This window comes from Callorhinchus milii, unplaced genomic scaffold (genome assembly GCF_018977255.1).
Source record: "Callorhinchus milii isolate IMCB2004 unplaced genomic scaffold, IMCB_Cmil_1.0 Scaffold1, whole genome shotgun sequence".
NCBI lineage: Eukaryota > Metazoa > Chordata > Chondrichthyes > Chimaeriformes > Callorhinchidae > Callorhinchus > Callorhinchus milii.
In genome coordinates, this window is record NW_024704742.1 from 71,644,120 (window position 1) to 71,668,295 (window position 24,176).

A 24,176-nucleotide genomic window follows, 5' to 3' on the forward strand; every position below is an offset into this window, starting at 1 on the left:
GGAGAAACCTTAGGCAATTTTCCTTACTCCACATGCCTCTGTTTACCCAGCAGTAGGTAAACAGAGGTATGCAGGAACCCGGTGGTTAGTTGTTTGGCGGATCACTTTCCAGGGGTAATAATCTCTTCAAATAAATAAATAATAATGTGGCCACTCAATCCACAACTATTTGTGGGACACTGCTGTGTGCAATTAGCTGCCACGCTTTGCCCACAAAATACAGTCAATTCACTTTACAGTGGACAAAAGCGCTTTGAGATGTCTCAGCGATGTGATAATGCGCTGTATCAAATACAAAGATTATTATTATTATAAAATCGCTCATTCTCCTCACGGCTGTTTGTGGCGCGTCACCGTGCAAAAATTGGCTGCTGGGAACAACAACACAGTCACTTCACCATACAGTACATTCATGTGAAGCGCTTTGAGACGTCCTCCCGATGCGAAAGGAGCAGTGTCGAAAACAAGGATTATTATTGTGATATTCTTATTGCTGTTGAAGTGGGAAAGAGTGGTGGGCGCAGTTCATATTGGTGGCCAGCTGGGGGAAGAGGAGAGCAGCTGTCCCGGAGATGTTGGGCTCAGTCACTCCAACAGGGATAAGGTCAACGTGACTCCCCACACAGTCTGAGATTAGAACAAATCTCCCTCTCGCTCCCTTGTCCCTGGCAAACTGTTTATCCTCCTTGTGGAGGAGTTAAACAGGGTCTCCTAGAATCTGAACTGGCTCCAAGGTGCCAATGCCTGGCAACGGAATGTCGGAATCGAGTCCACCCTCTGTAACGGTCTCTCGTCGGGATCCTGAGCCAAGTGGGTCCGCAGTATTCCAGGGCACTGCTGATGGCAGCACAGCCCAGCCTGGCTCATCACCAGGACCTGGAAGGGCAGACCAGTCACTGGGGGCAGGGAATCCTCCCACTCAGCTCCTGTTAACCATCGCTCTGCCTCCTCATCCTTCCAGACCTCTATGCTGTGTTTGACACTATCGATCACGCCATCCTCCTCCACCACATCTCCTCCCTCATCCACCTTAGTGGGACCGCACTCGCATGGTTTGAGGCCCATTTAACAAACCACCAACAATACATCTCGGCAAATGGTTATTCCTCCTGCCCCACCTGGTCACTTGCATGGAACCCCAAGGCTCCAGCTTTGGCCCCCGACTTTCCTTATCTACAAGCTCTCTGTTGGCAATGTCATTCGCAAACATGGGTCAACTTCCACCCAAATCTACTTCTTCTCAAGGCCTGGGTGAGCGCAAATTTCCTGCAGGTGAATGTCGGAAAGACAGAAGCCATACTCTTTGGCTCCCGTCAATGTCCTCTCTCTTGCGGGTCTGAACTCCTCAACCTTGCCGGGCTCTCTCTCAGACTCACCAAACCCATGCATAACTTAGACGTCAGGTTCAATCCCCAGCTTTACTTGCTGCCACACATCCATTCCCTACCCAGGACCACTTTTGTAAGGGTTAATTTAAATTTGTGACCCTGCGGTGAAGTAAGGACTGACACAAATTATTCAAAAATATAGATGTTTATTAATTCAGATTAATAATTATAAGTAATTAAAAGAATACATCACAATAATGCTTACGTATCCACGTACAGTTCACCACGATTTAAGTTGATCTAACCAAATGCTGTGGAAGAGATAGTAGCAATGTCCAATTTAATGCCCATTTTAATGTCTCCTTTTTAATCCAAATATATATGTCCATTGAAAGGTATCCAAGTATTGTTGTACGTTTCTCAGTTAGATCACCCAAAAGTATCCAGGTATTGTTGCATGTTTAATTCAATCACTCGAAAGTATCCAGGTATTATTATTATTGTATTAGAGTAAATGAACTTGCCCGCTAAGTTGAAAAGCAAACTGAGACAGATATGAACCCAACAGCATGAACAGAGATGCAATAACATTGGACATCAAATAACTATTTTTACAAACATCAGTGAACCTCGGTAAAAATACAATGCTGGATTGTATATTCAAAATACCTGTTGGGTAGGTATTTTGAATATACAATCCAGCATTGTATTTTTACTGAGGTTCACTGATGTTTGTAAAAATAGTTATTTGATGCCCAATGTTAAAAACAAATGTATCTCTGTTCATGCTGTTGGGTTCATATCTGTCTCAGTTTGCTTTTCAACTTAGTGGGCAAGTTAATTTACTCTAAAGCAATAATAATAATACCTGGATACTTTTGTGTTAGATATTTTGAATATAACAAAAAACAATGATCAATTGGTCCCTTCAATCCACGACTGTTTGTGGGACACTGCTGTGCGCAATTGACTGCCTCGTTTCGCCCACAAATATACAGTCAATTCATTTTACAATCTATTCTGTGAAGCGCTTTGAGACGTCTAGAAGACGTGAAAAGCGATATATCAAATGCAAGGATTATTATTATTATTTATTATTATTATGGCACGTCCGATTCTGTTATGGCATGTCCAATTTGATCCCTTCGATTTCTTCTGATTCTGTTCTGAATCGATCTCCGTTTATACAATTCTTTAGGTGACCTTTCACCTATTGTCTTCTGTAAGATAGTTCCTTTGTAAAAACAAATGCGGTGTAGCTCTCTCCAGCTGCAGACCATTTTTCCATGAGTAAATGACTGATAAAGAATGAAAGCAGTTTGTTGTTTATAAACAGTCTTTTGTTTCTCCTCCTTGAGAAAGGATCTTCTTCGAAGCTAGTCACAACCAGTTCCCCTCATATGAGATTGATCATATGTTTCAAATATATAAATATCACAAATATAATTTGAGATATTATTTAACACATTAATAACAGAATCCTACAGCCCACTTTTATTATTGCAATGAATGTAAAGTCAGTACCATTCTGCTCCATCTCTCTCACCACATTCTATCTTCAAACTATTTTTAATTTTTTATGATTCTTAAGGATTCATAAAAAAATTTACTTTTTTTTCTGACGCACAATACAACAATTACAGTACATCATTATTAATAATTATATAAATAAAAATAAACTAACAAGGTTACACTTAAATTGTATTACCACGAAAAAATGTTATGGGCACACTTCTTTTTCTTTCAAAATATCTCTTATAAAATTCCCAATAATTGCATCCATATTTAATTTGTATAAATATCACTTTGATTAAATACTGGAATACACAAAATAAGTGATACATAAAATAAATCAGAATAAATCAAGTAATATTAAGATAATTGACATTGTAACATTTATAAAAATTAAAAACTACTGAAATATGAATGTACTTGACATTTTTGATAGCGTACTTTTTTCTCTTATACCTAGCAATGTTCACTCTACCCTGTCATTCCACGCTCACATCACATGTCCCAAATTATTTGGTATTATTTGTAATTCTGCAAATAGAATTTGAGATATTAGTTAACAGATTAATTACAGAATCCTACACTTTTTTCTGCCTCGATCACATTGCCCACTTCTGTCCGTACCTCACAACCAAAGCAGCCAAAACCCTTGTCTACCCCTTTGTCACTTCCCGGCTGGACTTTTCCAATGCCCTCCTCACTGGTCTCCCCAGCTCCACCATACACAAAATTTAAGAGATTCAAAACTCCACCTTTCAGATACTCACCCGCACTAAACTCTGTATCCCCAGCACACCAGTCCTTGCCAAGCGCCATTGACTCCCAATTACTGAACGGATGGATTTCAAGATTCTCTCACTCGTTTTCAAATACCTTTGTGGCCTCGCATCTCCCTACTTCTCCGACCTGCTTACCCCCCACTCCACCACCCGCTGTCTCTGCTCGGCTGGCTCCGGCCTTCTGTCTGTCACTCATGCCTTTTGATTCCACCATCGGTGGCCATGCCTTCAGCCACTACGGCCTTCAAGCCACTACGCTCCAAAATTCTGGAACTCTCTCCCTTGATCCCTCCACCTTGCCCCCTCCCTCCTCACTTTCAAATTCCATCTAAAGACCTTCTTTTTTGATCGTTCTTATGGTCACCTCCCACTTCCCTCTCACCCTGGCTCGGGGTCAGACTCCACCACTGTCAAGTGCTCCGGGACGTTACCCCATGTGAAGGGCACTGTATAAATGCAAGTTGTTGATGTTCCAAGACAAAATAGGATGGTCCGAGCTGGACAAGCAGCGGGAACCTTGCCAGACAGTGCTCTCAATGGGGTCATGTGGTTTTAGTTGGTTAGACTCCAGCAGTTAAACTCAACACACACCCTAAGGTACCGAAGCTTTGGTTCTCATCAACCTGTGCCTAATACTCTCCGGAATTCAGTAAGCAGTATGTGTCTCTCCAGGGAGAGGGAGAGCGCGTGCATTCCAATCCAGGCACAGAGAAATTCCCTTGTGCAGGTGAATTCTCAGTCTATTTCGGAGTCTCCACCAAACACGATCAGAAAAGTTCCACTGGGAGCTCTCTGTCTCTCTCCCTCTCAAACAAACACTCTCTGTCTCAAACTCACTTTATCTCACACACTCACGCTCTCACTCTCACACACTCACTTTGTCATACAAACTCCCTCTCTCTTGCTCTGTCTCTTCTATTTTCTCTCTCTCACACTTTCTGTCACACACTCATTCATGTTCTCACCCTCTCTTACATACTCAATCTCTCTGTCACTGTCTGTCACCACACTCTGTCACACACTCACTCACGCTCTCTATCTCTCACATTCTCTCTCTGAGGGTGTGTTGAGGATGTGTCTAACCACTGAGCATGGATGAGACAAAAAACGAGATTACATTTGTATAGCGCCTTTCATGTCAGGAGGACGTCCCAAGGCGCTGGACAGTGTACAGCATTTCAGACCTGAGCTGGGGTCAGGGAGGAGAAAGGAGGGAAGGGATGGCGGGTGACCGATGGCATGGTCGAAGAGGAGGGTCTTGAGGTGGGACTTGAAGGAGGCTAAGGAGGGGGCGAGGTGGAGTGACTGGGGGATGGAATTCCAGAGATTGGGGGCAGAGTGGCTGAAGGCTCTCCTGTCAATGGTGGGCCGGGTGGGTCAGGGGATGTGGAGCAGGCCGGAGCCGGCTGAGCAGAGGGAGCGGGTGGGTTGGTAGGGGGTTAGGTGGTCGCAGAGGTAGGATGGGGTGAAGCCATGGAGGGCTTTGTAGGTGAGGACCAGTACCTTGAACTGGATCCTCTGAAGGATAGGGAGCCAATGGAGTCGGGTGAGAGTGGGGGAGATGGGGTCACAAAGTTTTCTGCGGGAGAGGACACAGGATGCAGAGTTCTGGATTATCTGCAGCCTATGGAGGGAAGAGTTAGGAAGGCCGACAAACAGGGCATTTGCATAGTCGAACCTGGAGGTGATGAAGGCATGAACAAGAGTTTCAGCGGCCTGAGGGGTGAGGTAGTGGCGGAGTCGGGCGATGTTATGGAGGTGAGGGAAGGCAGAGCGGGTCATGGCTTGGATGTGGGGGAGAAAAGACAGTTGAGGGTCGAACAAGACACCGAGGTTCCTGACTGGCGGTGAGTTTTTGCGTTCAACCATGGAGGTTGATGCTGCCGGAGCCTGAGGTGCTGAGGCGCTGGTGTGAGCCAATCAGGAGGGCCTCAGTCTTGTTCACATTCAACTGTAGGAAATTTGCCCTCATCCACGACTTGATGTCCGACAGACAGTCTGTCAGGACAGCAGATTTTTTAACCCCATTTCCCTGCCTTTTCCCTCATCAACACAGGTACATCTCCACCTCCCTCTTAAGCATCTCATCTATTCTGTCTCCACAGCCTCCTAGTCATCCACTCTCGCCCCCACCCCCACCCCACATGATTCCTCATCTCACTTCAAACCATTGTAGCTAATATTGGAATCAAACCAGATGTCTATGGAGCACCAGCACAGACACGATAGGGAGAATGCAGGGAATGGGATTAGAGTAGAGAACTCTAGTGTGGGAGTGAGCACCAGCACAGACACGATGGGGAGCCAAGGAACTTCCCCCCATGCTGTAAATGAAGCTGTAATTACCGGCTTCCTCTCTGCTGTCTGACTCGGGCCGGGGTCTCCACGCTGTGGCAGCTCGGCTGGTGGTTAATTCAACTCATTGACATCTGAGGCGAGGGGCCGGGACAGCGAGTTGTGTATAAGAAAGAAAAACTATTTGGGAAACAAATCCATCTCTCTCCTCTCTCCTCTTTCCTCCTTTCACCTACAAAACACACAGTCACTACAATCTATGGTCAAATTAGGTGAGACAGTTCACTGTATTTTCAAGTGTCAACAACAACAAATTGATTTATCCAGTGCCTTTTATGTCGGGAGGACGTCCCAAGTCGATAACATTCGTCTCTGAGTTAGACAGTTGTGGGTTCAAACCCCATGTCAGGGGCTCTGAGCTCACAGTCTAGTGTTGGAGGAGCCGTCCTTCAGACAAGACATTAAACCAAGTTCCCTGTCTGTGCCCTGTTTGGGAGGACTTTAAAGATCCCGCAGGTAAAGAGAAATAAAGGGAATTTCTGTCTCCCTGTGTCCTGGCTGACAATCCCCTTAGATAAAATTGGTTCCACACTTCACGACTGTGACACTGCTTTGTGCAATTGGCTGCTGCATTTCACCTACAAAATACACAGTCACTACACTTTACAGTTTATTCTGTGAAGCGCTTTGAGATGCCTCGACAACACAATAAGGCGTTGTATCAAATGTGAGGATTATTACTATTATGTTGCAGTAGAGGACATCAGCGCTTTGGGATGTTCTCCCGATGTGAAAGGCACTATATAAATGCAATTTGTTGCTGTTTTCGTCACTGAGGCAGATTTGCTGTCACATTTGTTCCTAGAAAGTCAATTAAATATTAAATCCTGAGTAGTGATATATAATAATCCTTGCATTTGATATAGAGCCTTATCATGTTGTCGAGATGCCTTAAAGCACTTCACAGAATATACTGTAAAGTGTAGCGACTGTATATTTTGTGGGAGAAACACGCCAGCCAATTGCGCACAGAAGTGTCCCACAAACAGTCGTTGATTGAGTGTCCAAATTATTATTATTTTTTATTGAAGGGATTATTACCACTGGAAAGCAATCCGTTGCCAATCGACTAACAACCGGTTCCTACTTACTGCTGGGTAAACAGAGGCATGTGGGGTAAGGAAACTTGCCTAAGGTTTCGCTTCACCCAGGAATTGAACCCAGGTCCTCTCGTTTTCGAGGAGAGTGCTCTCACCACTCAGCTACAGGACTCCACAATGTAAATGGAACTGTCATTGGAGTCTTTTCTCTGGATTTCTCCTGGTTTATATCCCCCCACCCTCCCCACTTTACCCCCAGATATAAATCAATGTGTCAGCCTGTCTTGCCTTTGAGTCAGAATGTTGTGGATTCAAGTCCCACGTCAGGACTTGGAATCATATAGTCTAGAATGATACATCAATGTAGTGCTGGGTATTTGGCTACAAAATACACGATCACTATGCTTTACAGCAAATCCTGTGAAGCGCTTTGAGACGTCTCAACATGTGACAAGGTGCTATATCAAGTCCAAGGATTATTATTATTGTTAAATCCCTGCCTGGACAGACGTCTGCAGTGAAACTTAGCTGCTGCTTTATCTCTGACTGTTGTGAGCTGGTTGTGAATCTCTTTCAGATCCCACTGTTTCTGTGTGAGAAGTTTGGGTAACCGTGAGTCTTCACTGCTCACCGCCTCTCTCTCTCTCCTCAAAGGTTTTCATTAATATAATTATTTCAAAAGGCTCAGCCTTGGTTAATCAAGCCGACAGCTGTGTTAAGAGTATGAGTCTCTCTGTATGTGTGTGTGTGTGGGGGGGGGGGGGTGGGGTGGGGGGTTGGGGTTGGATGGTCATAGCCGGCTTTAACCCTTTCGTCTCCTGGTCAGAAGGTCACAGGTTCATACCTCCATGTCAGGGACTTGGAGCTCATATTCCAGGCTGACACTGTAGTGTGTTACTTGGGGGCAAGACAGCAATGTCGGAGGTGCCGTCCTTCATATCAGGCGATAAAATAAGTTCCCATGTTTGCCCGTTCACCTGACTGTCAGATATCTCACAAACTCACAGGGGTTTGAATCATGATAACAACAACTTGCACCCCTCATGCAGGGTAAGAGTCCCAGAGCACTTGACAGTGGTGGAGCATGATGCTGAGCTGGGGGGAAAGGGGAGGTGAGCGTAAGCACGGTCGAAGAGGAAGGTCTTTAGCCACGACCTAAAGATGGGGTAGGAGGGGGGAAAGGCGGAGGTATTGAGGGAAAGTGTTCCAGAGTTTTGGGGCATAGTGGCTGAAAGCGCAGCCACAGATGGTGGAACGGTGAACACGATAGACATGCAGGAAACTGGAGCCAGTTGAGCAGTGATAGCAGGTAGTGGGTTCGGGAATAACCAGGTCAGAGAGGTAGGGAGGTGCCGGGGCATGAAGGGATTTTGAACCTACAGCCCACGTGACCTCATCCCTCCAGAACACCCATCCCACTGTCCTATCATCACAGTGTTCAGCCGTTTCTTAAATGAGTGTCCTGACCTCATCCCCCTTCCTGGTAATCCTGTTCCAGTCATCAGTTACCCTCTGGGTAAAGAAATGCTTCCTGGTGTCTGTCCTGAAATTGCCCCTTTACACCTCTGAACGCATGTCCTCTTGGTCCACCGTCGTGATACATCCTAAAGTATTGATCTGGGTTAACTTTTCCACTCTCATATAAAATATCAAACCCCTCTATCAGGTCCCCTCTGAGTCACCTTGTCTCCAGACTGAAGAGCCCGAGTTTGTCTAATCGTTGCTCACAGCTCATTCCTCTAACACTAGGGATCAGCCTCGTTGCTCTCCTCTGCACTGTCTCTAGGGCCTGAGCAGCCCCTTATGTCACAGTGACCAGGACTGTCTGCAGTGTTCAAGGTGGGGCCTGACCCGAGCCCTGTCCAGTGTGACGTCTGGGGATCTGAACTCACATGATTGACAATCTAGCGTCCTGTTTGCCTTGTTTATTGCTGCCTCACACTGTGTGACATAGTGAGGGACGAGTCAACTAACACCTCGCGATCTCTCTCAGCTCCTCCTTGGCAAGTTCTGTCCCATTCGTGGAGTATTTGTGTTTCCTATTCTTGGATTCTATATGTAGTGCCTTACATTTATTAATATTAAACTTCATTTGCCAGTTATGAGCCCATGTGCACACACCCTATCAGGCTCTCTTTGTAGGACCTTTGCTGCCTCCTCTGATTCCAGTGATTTTTTCACACAGAGTTTAGTGGAAATCTCTCCCCAAAAGGCTGTTGATGTTGGGTTCATTCAAATTTACAAGACTGAGGTGGATAGATGTTTGTTAAGTCAAGGTATCAAGGGATATGGGGCAAAGGCAGGTAATTGAACTTGAGGTACAAATCAGCCATGATTTTATAGCTGGCTCCCCCCCACACCCCGGCTGTGTATTACAAGAGCCGGGGCCCACCCACCCCGGCTCGGAGTCAGGCTCCTCCATTGTTATGCGCTCTGAGATGCTACCCTGCGTGGAGAGCGCTATATAAGTGCAAAGTGTTGTTATTATAGAATGGCTGAACAGGCTCAAGGGCCTGAATGGCCTACTCTGGTTCCTATATTACTATATTCCATAGTTCCCTCCAACTTGGTGTCCATGACTTGCCCTTGATATGCAATGACTACAATCTGTGAAGTAATCTTTCATGTGGTACTTTGTCAAACGCCTTTTGGAAGACAAGATATGCTATGTTATATGGCTTCCCACAGACACTTTGGCTAGACGATAGCCAATATGGATTCAGAAAGGTAGGCAAACATTTCTGAATCTGTGTTGGCTGTCGTTTTTTAGGTTAATTTTAAGTAAGTAATTTTCCACTTCCTTTCTGATCATTTATTCCATCATTTTCCTACTATTCAACTCAGGCTAATGGGCAACACATGCCATGTGTTACTGGCTATAACTGTATGCTATATGATAACACATTGTGTGTTACTGGCTATAACACTATTATATGATAACACCTTGTGTGTTACTGGTTATAACTATTATATGATAACACCTTGTGTGTTACTGGCTATCACACTATCATATGATAACACACTGTGTGTTACTGGTTATAACACTATTATATGATAACACCTTGTGTGTTACTGGCTATCACACTATCATATGATAACACACTGTGTGTTACTGGTTATAACTATTATATGATAACACCTTGTGTGTTACTGGCTATCACACTATCATATGATAACACACTGTGTGTTACTGGCTATAACACTATTATATGATAACACCTTGTGTGTTACTGGCTATAACACTATTATATGATAACACCTTGTGTGTTACTGGCTATAACACTATTATATGATAACACACTGTGTATTACTGGCTATAACACTGTATTATATGATAACACACTGTGTCAGCGGAGTCAGTGTCTGGAATAATAATGAGTGTTGCTCATAGGTAGAGCGAGTGTTGTTGAGGCTTGCCCTTGAAGGGTTAACCCCTCAATTGTCTCTTGTGCTAATGTCAGCAAGGTTAATAGATCGAGCTGCTTAGTCAGGGATGGATGAGCAATGTGCAATTCCTCTTCTCCCTCACTGTCTCTTCCGCCGGCCCCCTCCCCCCGCCTGCAGCTCCCTCCCCCGCAGCCCCCTCCTCCGCAGTCCCCTCTCCTGCAGGCCTCCCCCACACCCCCCCCAACCGCAGCCCTCTTCCACACCCGTAGCCCCCTCCGCCGCAGCTCCCTCCCCCGCCCACAGCCCCCTCCCCTTTGCTGAGATGACCTTTCGTGCCTCTTGGCGTGTGAGAGTGGCGCTGGGGGGTGCTGACCCCAGGCGATTTGGGGTTCAGCGTAGGGCAGCCCGGCTCAGCGATATGATGGACTCAGCCGCCTGTGCACGAGGGGGCTATGGGGGGGGTTGGCGTGCCATGTGAGGCTGCCCCAGGGTCAGCCAGACCCGCTGTGAGGTCACTGCGCTTCACTCGGGGTCAGCACGGGTTAAGTGAACTCACAAAGCCTCAATTTGTATCTGACTCTCACTGTGGCGTTACTGAGTGAAGCCAGCCAGTCACTGGCTGAGACTGAATACCCTTCACATTGACTGAGACTCACACACGCCTTACAGCACACGGGAAAATTGTTCCCCACTGGAGCTCTCAACTCTAATCCCATTCCCTGCTTTCTCCCCATCATGTCTGCTGGTGTTCGCCTCCCTACTGGAGCCCTCTATTCCATGTGGAAACCCATCACCGTCCTTCAGTCTCCCAACCAGACTGATAGTCCCACATGTGTATGTCACCTACACATAGAAATTTCCCTGCGTCTGAAATGAAATGTGCGCTCTCTCCCTGGAGGGACACATCCTGTTTATCTAATTCCAGAATATTAGGCGGAGGTTGGCAAGAGCCAAGGCTTGGGGACCCCAGAGTATGCGTTGGGGTAACTGCAGGAGTCGAAGCAGCTAAAACCACATAACTTACCATTGAGAATGCTGTCTGATAGGCTTTCCCGCTGCTCGTCCAGTTAGCACCACTCTACCCGTTAGGGCTTTGGCTTGCAGGGTTAGCAGGAGCTGCGTGGGAAGATTTACTTCTTTTACTTTTGGTTACCTTCCCAACAACCCCCCCAACACCCCGCCACCCCCCCCCCCCACACACACACACCCTCCTTAGCTCTAAGTGAGCTGTGTGAAGCCTCTGAACATCCTCATGATGTGTAAGGAAGCCTCTGTGTGAGTGTAAATTGTATCTATCTGACTGCCAATAACAGTTTATATTTCACGTTGGGAGCTCAGACTCACACCCTGCAAAAGCCCACACTCAGCCACACAGTGAAAACCAGCAGATTGTGTCTGGGGGATGGTTGGCCAGGACATCAACAGAGAGGAACTCCCTTCACTTTACCAACAGCACCGCAGGTTCTTTAACATCCACTGAACAGACGAAAGATGGCGCTTCCGACAATGCGGGCTCCTCCTAGCACTAAGGTGGGAGGCAGCCTGGACTGTGAGCTCCGATCCCGAGCAGGTGAGGGCTGGAGGGAGTGGGGGGGGATGGTGCGGGAGGAAGGCTTGAACCCACAACCTTCTGACCTCGAGACGGAGCCACGCTGAGATCACAGGTACAGAGAGACAAGCAGAGAGTTTGAGATGGAACATGGGTGTTGTGCAAATGGCTCAGACACACAGAGCAAAGAGTGGGGGTTGGGGGGGTGGGAGGGAAAGATGGGGGAGGGTGTGAGGGGAACAATGGCTGGCAGGTGTGAGTGCTCCAAAGCTGGACAGATTTGGGTGACCTTCTGCCCGGGAGCAAGGACAGTGAGATAGCTGGAGCTCAGACACTCTGGGCGCATCTTGGATACTGGCCCACTCCATCCCAGGCTTATCTTGGTCTCTCCCGATTCTCTGTGCTGGCACACTAACAAGTGGAGCCTGGCTCCACACACCTCGCCCTTCATACACACTCTTCACTGCTCCACTCCAATTAATAATAATAATACTCCTTGCACTTGATATCGTGTCTTATCAAGTCGTTGAGACGTCTCAAAGCGCTTCACAGAATATACTGTAAAGTGGATTAACTGTTTTTTGCAGGTGAGACGTGGCAGACAATCACGCACAGCAGTGTCCCACAAACATTCATGGTTTTAGTGACTTTTTTTTGAGGGATTATTATCCCTGGAAAGTGAACCGCCAATCAACTAGCAATTTACTGCTTCGTAAACAGGCATGTGGAGTAGGAATTCTTGGCTAAGGTTTCACCCTGCCCTGGAATCGAACCCGGATCCTCTCACTTGCGAGGTGAATGCTACAGGACTCCAAAAATTAACCTGAATCAATGCTCACCCACGGCTACGGAATGGGATTTTGGATGAGATGTTAAACTGAGGTCCAGTCTTTGCCTGTTCAGGTCATGTTAAAGATCTTGCAGTGTTGTCAGGAAAAAACAAGGGAATTAATTCCAGCGGGGAATGGAATTAGAGTAGATAGCTCCAGTGGGGAGCGAGCACCAGCACAGACACGATGGGGAGAGAGCAGGAGATGGGAGTAGAGTAGAGAGCTCCAGTGGGGAGCGAGCACCAGCTCTGCGCTGAATTGGGTTATTCTGAGAATCTTGTGTTTGCTCTCCGCTAAGATTAATTCCTGGCCCCAAACAACGTGATGGGTTTGGTGTCTCTTGGGCTGGTGCTCACTGTTCTTGCTCTTGATAAACAGCACAGATAGAAAGCTTGTAACAGTCGGACTCTGATACCAGGCTTGGGCTTTGTCCCCGTCTCTCCTGTGGGATAAGATATCCTGAGTTTCTCACAGTTGCTCCAAGGACACAGAGATTTGTTCATTCCAGAAACTCCCTCTGAAACTTGTTGTACCTGTTTTTTTTCCACCCAAAAATGTGTTCCAACCCCCCCACCCACCCATAATCTCCCCTACCCCTCACACTCTCCCCCCCACCACCCCCCGCTCCCATTTATTCCAGTTGTTCAGGGGACGGAGTTGTGATACTTTATGATACTTACAAACCATACTGGAGCTCTCTACTCTAATCTCATTCCCTGCTCTCTCTCCCCATCGTGTCTGTGCTGGTGCTCACTCCCCCACTGGAGCTCTCTACTCTAATTCCATTCCCTGCTGGAATTAATTCCCTTGTTTTTTCCTTACAACACTGCAAGATCTTTAACATTCACCTGAACAGGCAAAGGCTGGACCTCAGTTTAACGTCTCATCCAAAGGACAGTGCCTCTGACCATGCAACATTCCCGAGCACTGTACTGGAGAGTCAACCTAGACTGTGAGCTCAGAGTCACTGACATTGGCCTTGAACTCACTGACTCAGATGCCCACTGAGAGAGCCTGATTCAAATAAGTAAATCAATAAATAAATAGAAGGGGTGTAGGAATCTGGATGTGGTATTTGCATATAAAGAAACAGTCACTGAATTTGACAGTAATTATAATGATAGTAGCAATCCTGTATGTTATATAGCACGTTATCAGGTCGGTGAGATGTCTCAAAGTGCTTCACAGAATATGCTGTAAAGTGGAGTGATTATATTTTGTGAGCGAAATGTGGCATCCAATTGTGCACAGCAGTGTCCCACAAGGGATTATTGAAGGGATTATTACCCCCGAAAAGTGATATGCTAATCGACTAACAACTGGGTTCCTACTTACTGCTGGGTAAACAGAGGAGTGTGGAGTAAGGAATCTTGCCTAAGGTTTCACCCCACCCAGCTCCTCTCACTGGTGAGGTGAGCGCACTAACTGCTGTGCTATGGGACTAAGTCAGTGAAAACGTTACAAAAATGATGCAGGGACTAGTGTCAAGTAGTTGAGCAGTGAGAGACATCCTGGGCAGAGAGCTGGTAATGAAGGGGTTAAACTCACAGCGTTTGATAAATATGGTTGACGGTGCTGGAGTGCAGAGAGCGAGCGAGCAAGGGCGAGAGAGAAGTGAGAGAGACAGAGAGAGGGGGGGGAGATGAGAGAGAGCGAGAGGGAGGATGGGGCTGAGAGTGAGAAAGATGGAGGTGGTTGTGGCCTGGAGGCCTGGACCTCTGGACTGTTGCCATCTCTGGATCACCCGGAACCAGCACACAGAAGCTCATATGCAACACAGATGTTCTCAGAGTGAATGCAGGAGGGGAACGAGATTCACTCAGCGGGGGTTGGGGGGTAGGCGCCGACAGCCCCCTCCCTGTCAGCTCCTTACATAGGGCGGGAAGGGAGCTCCAGACCACCTCACAACAGCTCGCACTTACACTGGGTGACTCGGAGCGCCTCACAACGACTCACACTTAATAATATTAATCTTTCCATTTGATATAGGGCATTGTCACTTCATGAGATGTTTCAAAACACTTCACAGAATATAATAATAATAATCCTTGCATTTGATATAGCGCTTTTCACGTCTTCTAGACATCCCAAAGCGCTTCACAGAATATACTGTAAAGTGAATTGACTGTATATTTGTAGACGAACGCGGCAGCCAATTGCGCACAGCAGCGTCCCACAAACGGTCATGGATTGAAAATGACCAATTTATTATTGTTTTGTTTTGGAGGGATTATTATTAGGCGTGTGGAGTAATGGCGGTTAGAGGGGTGTGGGAGAGGGGGACAGGTGGGCAACAACAATAACAATTCATCCGTTCTTCAGATGAGACGTTAAACCAAGCTCCCGTTTCTCTCTCCTAGTGTCCTGGCCAACAATCCCCCAGATAAAACTGGTCATTCACTTTGTGACTGTTTGTGGGACGCTGCTGTGCGCAATTGGCTGCCGCTTTTCTCCCACAAAATATACAGTCAATTCACTTTACAGTATATTCTGTGAAGCGCTTTGAGGTGTCTCGAAGACATGATAAGGTGCTATATGAAATGCAAGGATTATTATTATTATTATTTTGTCGAGTCAAGTCTCAGAGCATTGCAGTGTCAGGGACTGACAGAGAGCGAGGTGGAGGGGGGAGGGGGAAGTGATCATAGCGAGGTCAGACACAGCAGTAAAGTGGAAGTCACCCAGATGTGAGCTTATTGGCCCAGATGTGGAGCTCAAACCCACAACCTTCTGACCCAGAGGTGAGAGCGAAATTGCCCGAGCCAGACTGACATCTCATTTCTTGAAACAAAACACAGGAAGGTTATTTTGGAATGGCAGACATTGATTTCTTTCCTAAAACAACCAAGTGGATTAAGGCACGCTTGTGTTGTGGAGAAGGAAATGTTAAGACTATTTACTTTAGTGGAAACACTGACTGAGACCTCAGTCCCCACTCCATCCCTGGCTTCCTCTCAGCCTCAACACGCCGAGGGCATGGAAACCCAGCAACTCGCCACACACATACACACACACACACACACACAGTCAAATCATGCCTCTGGGTGAACAGCAGAGAGAGAGGGGGAGGGTGCCAGAGGGAGAGGGCAGAGGAAAAGAGAGGCAAAGAAAGAAGGGGAGGCAGATAAAGAGAAAGAGGAGAACAGAGAGAGGCAGGGACAGAGAGAGAAGGCAGAGAGACAGAGAGAGTGATAGGAGCACAGAGAGGCAGAGAGAGAGATGGAGAGAAAGGGAGACAGAGAGGCATGAGAGAGAAATAAAAAGAGAGGTGGAGAGAGTTATAGAGAGGGAAAAGGCGAAAGAAAATTCACTTTCTCTAACCAATTTCTCTCTGTCTCTTTTCTTTCTTGTTCACTCAGTCTCTCCACAATCTGTCTAGTTCTCTCTCTATCCAAACCCTACCCTTCTCCTGGGTTGGGGGGGAGGGACGATGGTATTAAGCAGGTTTTCCTTGGAGCTGAACTGGCTCCATGGTGACATGGCAACGGAATGACGGAATCAAGTCCAACCTCTGTGATGGTCTCTAGTCGGGATCCTGAGCCAAGTGGGTCCGCAGTATTCCAGGGCACTGCTGATGGCAGTACAGCCCAGCCTGGCTCATCACCAGGACCTGGAAGGGCAGACCAGTCACTGGGGGCAGGGAATCCTCCCGCTCAGCTCCCGTTAACCCTGCAAACCAAAGCCCTAATGGATAGTCTGGTCCTAGCTGGACAAGTACTCTTTTCTCTCTCTTTCTGTCTTTCTCTATCTTTCTATCTCATTATGTCTCTCAAACTTTCCCCTTCTCTCTTTTTCTCTCCTAACCTTTCTCCCTGTCTGTCTCTCCCTCTATCTTTCTATCTCATTTTCTCTCTCCTGAACTTTTTTCTCTCTCCCTGCCTGCCTGTCTGCCTGTCTCTCTCTCTCTCTCTCGGTTTCTCTCCAACCTTTCTCTCTCTCTCTCTCTGCCTCTATCTTTCTATCTCTCCCTCTCCGCCTGGATCGTTGTCAGACTCCGCCACTCTGAAGCACTCAGAGACGCTACTCTGTGTGAAGGGCGCAATATCAATGCAAGTTGTCGTTCTTGTATCTCATTCTAGGAACATAAGAATTGCTAGATAAAAAAATGCCAAGGTCCATCTGGTTTGCCTCCTGCCATCCTGGTAGTCACACGCTACAATAATGCCAATGTTGATAACAATTAATTCTGTATGGATTAGACAACAGCACAGTGGAAACCTTTGGGAACCTTAGATACAAAGTTGCCTGGTTCTTCCAAGCCATACGCTTACTATATGTCATGTCTCACATTCCTCATATACTGTACCCAAAATATTATGTCCTAAAAGAAATCTGTCAAATTTATTTTTGAATGAATTCTCTCTCCACGCTTTCTCTCTCTCGAACCTTTCTCTCTCTCGGTACTTTCCACAATTAGATAAGCACGAAGTGTCCCTGTAGGGACAGAATGCTCATTCTGTTCCAAGAATCTGTCTCTGGGATTTCCATGTGTAAGTGGGGTGTATTGGAATTCTCAACTTGGTTTGGATACTCTTAAGCATGATGATGAGTTTCTGCATACGTCAGAAAACCCAGCTGACCCAAAAAAAATCTCTGTCTCTCCCTCTATCTTTCTATCCCTTTCACTCTCTCAAAGCTTTCTCTCATTCTTTTTATCTCTTGATTCTCCCCAAACTTACCACCCCATCTCTCTTTCTGTTGCTCTCCAAGTTTTCTCTTTATCTTTCTGTCTCCCAGCCTTTCTTTCTCTCTCTCTCTTCATTCAGAACTCTGCAGCTCGTGTACTGTCCCGCACCAGGCCTCGCTCGCCTCCACTGGTTTCCCATCCCCCAGAGGATCGAATTCAAGATCCTCATCCTCACCTACAAGGCCATTCACGGCCTCGCTCCCTCCTACCTCTCCGACCTACTATCCCCCTACCTACCTGCCCGTACCCTCCATTCCTCTGGCTCCAGTCTGCTCCACATCCCCCGCCCCAACCGCCCTACCGTCGGTGGCCGGACCTTCAGCCTCTCAGCCCCGAGGCTCTGGAACTCTATCCCCCAGTGCCTTCGCCGCCTCCTCCCTTTCCTCCTTCAAGGCCGGTCTCAAGACCTTTCTCTTTGACCGTGCCTTTAGCTCCCCTCTCGACTCTCTACCCCCTCCTCGCTCCCTCCCTTCCCTCCCCTCACCCTGACCATTTCCCCACTGCTCGGGTCCTGACCCAACTGTACAGCGCCTTGGGACGTCCTCCCGACGTGAAAGGCGCTCTATAAATGGAATCTTGTTGTAGTTGTTGTTGTTTATGTTTCTCTCCAACCTTTCTCTTTCTTTCCCTCTATCTTTCTAGCTCATTCTCTCTCTCTAAACTTTCTCTTTTTATCTCTCTCTGTCTCTCTCCCAACCTTTCTCTCTCTCTCACTCTCTGCCTCCAGTCCCCACCCTGTCGAACCACAAATATTTAGCTCTCTGTCAAGACTTGATTGAATTAAAATCTTGCATTTATCCGTTGCTAACTAAATTTATACGACTTTCCTGTAAATTTATTTAGTGACAGATGATAGTAGAACAATTCTCTGGAAAGCAGACAACACAAATAACAGAGGGTATTAGAGAAATCTGCCTTTATTTTATTGCATTGAAAGTAATAGCTTATAATAATAATAATAATTCTTATGTCTCACACAGATCCTGCAATGTTAAAATGTCTCAAAGTGTAGTGACTGCATTTCATGGGCAATTTGTGTTCAATGAACAGCCAAAAAGTAGGCGGACTGTTTTATCTGGCGGCCACGATACAGACTCAGTTCTCTTTTCTAACAACGCTGCGGGATCTTTAACGGCCACCTGAACAGGCAGAGATGGGGGCTTGGTTTAATGTCTCATCAGAAGGACGGCGTCTCTGACCATGCAGCGTCAGAGGAAAGGGGTATTAGCAGATCAGAGAGGCAGGGAGGTGCTGGGGTGTGAGGGGGTCTGTATGTGAGTTCATTCACCTCCGAAAACTCCGCTACCTGTATTCTTACCCGTACTAAAAACTCTGCACCTTCATCACCCCAGTCCTTGGCAGGCTGCATGAGCACCCTGTTGCAGAATGCATTGATTTCAAGATCCTCACACTCATGCACAAATCCCTTCATGCCCTGGCCACTCCCTACCTATTTTGCCCACTCAACCACCCACTACCTCCGCTCGACTGGCTCCTGCTTGTCCCTCAGGCTCTCCGTTCCACCATCAGTGGCCGTAATTTCAGCCACTACGCCACAAAGCTTCGGAACTCTCTCCCTCAATCCCTCTGCCTTCCTGCCTCTTTGAAAACAGCTAACTAGAGAGGGAGGGATATAAAGAGAGCGTGAGAGATAAAGAGAGGAGAGATGGAGACCGGAAATGGAAGGAAAAGAAGGAATTAGTCTCAATGATCCCTTCAACTCTCACTTGGTTCTGCCTAATACTCAATCCTTCCGCCTTGCCTCCTCCTTCCCCATTTTGAGATCATACCTGAAGTCCTTCCTCTTCAACTGTCCCTACGGTTACCTCCTCTCCCCGGCTCAGAGTCAGGCTCCGCCACTGTTAAGCACTCCGAGACACTACCCAGTATGAAGAGCGCTGTGTAATTGCAAGTGTTTGCTGTTGTTTTTATCCTCCCACTCTCTGGAATTCCATCCCGGAGGCCTTCTGACACGCCTCCTTCCTTGCCTCCTTCAAGAGGCATCTCAAGACCTTCCAATTTGCCCTTTGTCATATTCCCACCTCCACTCTCCCTTCTCTCCACCCCTCTTGACTCCAGCCAGCAGCTCAGATGTCCAGCAACCTCTCTGAGTGAAAGGCATTTTGTACATGCAAGCTGTTGTTGTTGTTTAAAGTTGAGAGTAGCGTCACTTCCCCCCCCCCTCCCTCTTCCCAAAAAAACACTCGACTGTGCCTACTTATACAACAAGTTTCACATAGCCTGTCGTGCCTGTGATGGAGCTCTCTACTCTAATCCCATTCCCTACTCTCCTCCCATCGTGTCTGCGCTGGTGTTATCTGCGGGTGGGGTATGAAATCCCAGAATGAAACCGCAGAGTTAAATAACCCAATTAAATCACAGAGTGAACTTCAGAGTGAAACCAGAATGGAGTCACGGAGTGAAATCCAAGTGAGGTCAGAGTGAGCTGATCAGGGAGTGAATGCGCGGTGCCGCGGTCTCTGAGCCAGGGTCAGGCTGGAAGCCGGCGACACGTCGCCGCAGCTCTCAGAGTTTTCCGTTCCGTTTAAGAATTTACTTATTTTGTTTTCTTTGAATATTTGGAGTGAAAGGCATTTGCAAAACATGATTTTGCTAACGAAATAACCCCTTAACTCCACTTAATCCGGCCTTTATATCCAAGTATTCCAGCACACACACACGCACACTGTCATGTAACCAGGGGTCAGACCCAGGTCAGCAGCAGAGATGTTTGAGCCAAGGTTTGCTAACCGGCCTCAATAACCTGATGTAACCGCCTTAACTAACACTATAACCCCCTCACACCAGACAACTAACAATGTAACCCCTTCACCTCTGGTGATGTACCCTATTAACCCCTTCACATACAGTAACTGATGCCGTTAACCCTTCACCGCCAATAACTATTGCTCGTTAACCCTTCCCACCCAATAACTATTGCTGTTAACCCTTCATACCCAATGACTAATGCTGTTAACCCTTCACACCCAATAACCAATGCTGTAAACCCTTCATACCCAAGAACTAATGCTGTTAACCCTTCACCGCCAATAACTAATGCTATTAACTAACTAACACTATTCCTTCACACCCAATAGCTAACACTGTTAACCCCCTCACACCCAATAGCTAACACTGTTAACCCCCTCACACTCAACAGCTAACACTGTTAACCCCTGCACAATCCAATAAACAGCCAGTAAACCCTTGGATGGATGGAGGGAGGGAAGGCAGGATAGAGGTGTGGGTACAGGGAGGAAAAGGCAGTGAGATGGGATGTTATGATCTAACAGACTGGGTGGGCTCAATGGTCGCCTCCTGTGTCCTTCCCTCCGGGCTGTGTGGATGGGGGTTGCCTGCGGGGGTGGGGGGGTGGGAGTGATGGTAGAGTGTCATTGGACAGAACTCTGAAAGTGTGGAAACAAAAATAAGTCCAGCCTGCCATGATCACCATGGTAACGGCCAAAATATAGGAACATTCCTGTTTTCTTTGGATCCTGGGAATAAAAACCAGGAACATTCTGTGTAGGTGGGGGAAGTCTATTCTCCCGAACTATCCTTCCCACACCCCCAGGTCAGTGACAGCACAGGTCAGAGACAGAGTAAAGCTCCCTCTACGCTGTCCGTCCACACTTGTGTGCTTCGAATGAGATGTTAATCCAAGGTCCTGTTTGTGCCCTGATCCCAGGATGGATACACACATGCACACACTTACCTCATCACTCTCATGCTCACACATACACACACGCTCTCAGAACCACAAGACATTCTCACTGACCCTCTCACACACTCGCACTTTCTTACACACACACACACACTCACTATTGTTCATCCACAAATAAGTTGTAGTTTATGTCTCTCCACTGCGCCACCTCCCCCTCCCCATCCAGAGAATTAAGTTTTATCTGAAAAAAATTCAGAACCAAAATGTCAACGCTTGTTGTTCTGGCACAGAGCCCTTCCGCACAGAGTGGGTGTGTTGAATGGCCAGGTCTATGATACTGGCATGTGCAGTGTGTATGTTGGAGCGAGCTGGCTCAATGGGACCTGGAAGCACGTTCTGTACAAGATTGCCTCTGTGGGGCAAGCAAAATAAAGTGACTTAATCAAAGGTTTCCTGCATTGGAGACATGGCATAGAATAGAATTTATGTACATCTACATATATAATAATAATCCTAGCATTTGCCATAGCGCTTACCATATTGTTGAGATCTTCAAAGCTCAACAGCTCACAGAAATTATTAAACAAAACACAAAATACTGCAGATGCTGGAAATCTGAAAACAAAAACAGAAGTCGCTGGGAACACACAGCAGGTCAGGCAGCATCTATGGAGAGAGGAAAATGAGTCAATGTTTTGGGTCCACGACCCTTCGTCAGAACTGGGGCATGTTGGGAGGGAGAGGCTTTTAAGCGCGAACAGAGAGGGGGGAGGCAGGACAAGGAAGATAAAGGAGAAAATGGGGTAGAGGACAGTGGATGAAAGGTTAAAGAGGTGTTAATGATGCAAAACAAAGGGGGTGGGGGGCGGAAATTGCAACAAAACAGGCAGATCAGAGAGAGAAAAGATGTGTCTGGGACCAAGATGATGTGGTAACAGTCACAAAGAGGGGGAGGGGGAAGGTGAGCTGTTATGGTCTGAAATTGTTGAAATCTATATTGAGACCGAAGGGCTGTCTCACAGAAATTATTGTAAGGTGAATTGACTATACTTTATGAGTGAAACATGGCAACCAATTGTGCACAGTGATGTCCCACAAACAGACGTGATTGACCAACCAAATTATTATTATCTCCAGAAAAGCGATCCATCAATCAATTAACAACCGGGTTCCTGCTTACCGCTAGGTAAACAGAGGCGTGTGGAGTAAGGAAACTTGCCCAACATTTTACCCTGCCTGGGAATCGAACCAGGGTCCTCGCGATTGAGAGGCCATCTTCATACTCACTGCTCTCCTTGGTCCCAACCCTCAGCTCGGGTACAAAGCCCTCACTGCCCAGCATCGTGGGAAGGTGCTGTATACATACACGTTTATATTGCAGTGTAGCTTGGGGAGAAATCCAGCCCAGGGACAAATGAGTTGGTGCAAATTGGCTGCCGCATTCGACCACAAACAACACACTGCACAATTATATTACACAGTCACTACACTACACAGTCAATACACTACACCATATAGTCACTACACCATATAGTCACTGCACACAGTCACTACACTACAGTCAATACTCTACACAGTCACTACACAGTCACTACACTACGCAGTCACAATACTACATAGTCACTACACTACGCAGTCACAACACTACACAGTTATTGGACTACAGTCACAACACTATACTACATAGTCACTACACTACATAGTCACTGCAGTACACAGTCACTACTACATAGCCACAACACTATACAGTCACAACACTACACAGTCACTATACTGCACAGTCACTACACTACACAGGCACTACACTACGCAGTAAATACAGTAGTGTAAGTAGTGTACAGTAAATACACTATACAGTCACAACACTATACAGTCACAACACTACACAGTCACTATACTGCACAGTCACTACACTACACAGGCACTACACTACGCAGTAAATACAGTAGTGTAAGTAGTGTACAGTAAATACACTATATAGTCACAACACGATACAGTCACAACACTACACAGTCACTACACTACACAGTCATTACACTACACAATCATTACATTACAGTCACTACACAGTCACTACACTACACTGTACATTCACTACACTCCGCAGTCACTACACTATGCAGTCACTACACTACACAGTCACTACATTACAGAGTCGCCTCAGTACACAGTCACAATGCTACACAGTCACACACTACAGTCACTACACTGCACAGGCACTACATTACGCAGTAACTACACTATACAGTCACAACACTGTACAGTCACTACACAGTCACTACAAAGTCACACTACACAGCCGCTACACTACACTACACAGTCACTACACCGTCACTACACTGTCACTACTCTACACTGTCACTACACTACGCAGTCACTACACTACACAGTCACTACACAACATGGTGTAGTTCTGTGGAGTCCCGTACCTCAGTGGTTAGAGCACTTGCCTCACAAGCGAGAGACTTGGGTTCGATTCCCTGGTGGAGCGAAATGTTGGGCAAGTTTCCTTACTCCACACGCCTCTGTTTACCCAGCAGTAAATAGGAACCCGGTTGTTAATCGATTAGTGGATCACTTTTCTGGAGATAATAATTGCTTCAAAAAAATAATGATAATAATTTAGTCACGTCAATCCACGACTATTTGTGGGACACTGCTGTGCTCAATTGGAGGCTGCGATTCGCCCACAAATATACAGTCAATTCACTTTACAGTATATTCTGTGGAGCGATTTGAGACGTCTAGAAGATGTGAAAAGCGCTATATGAAATGCAAGGATTATTATTATTATTACACAGTCACTACACTACACAGCCACTACAACTACAGTCATTACAGATTCACTACACTACATAGTCACTACACAATCACTGCAGTACACAGTGACTACACTACACAGTCAGTGCACTACACAGTCACTACACTATACTACAGTCATTACACTATACTATACAGTCACTACACTATACAGAATCCTGTGAAGACCTTTGAGAAGTGAAGAGCTCCTCCGAACGTGAAAGGCGTTGCATAAAATGTAGGTTT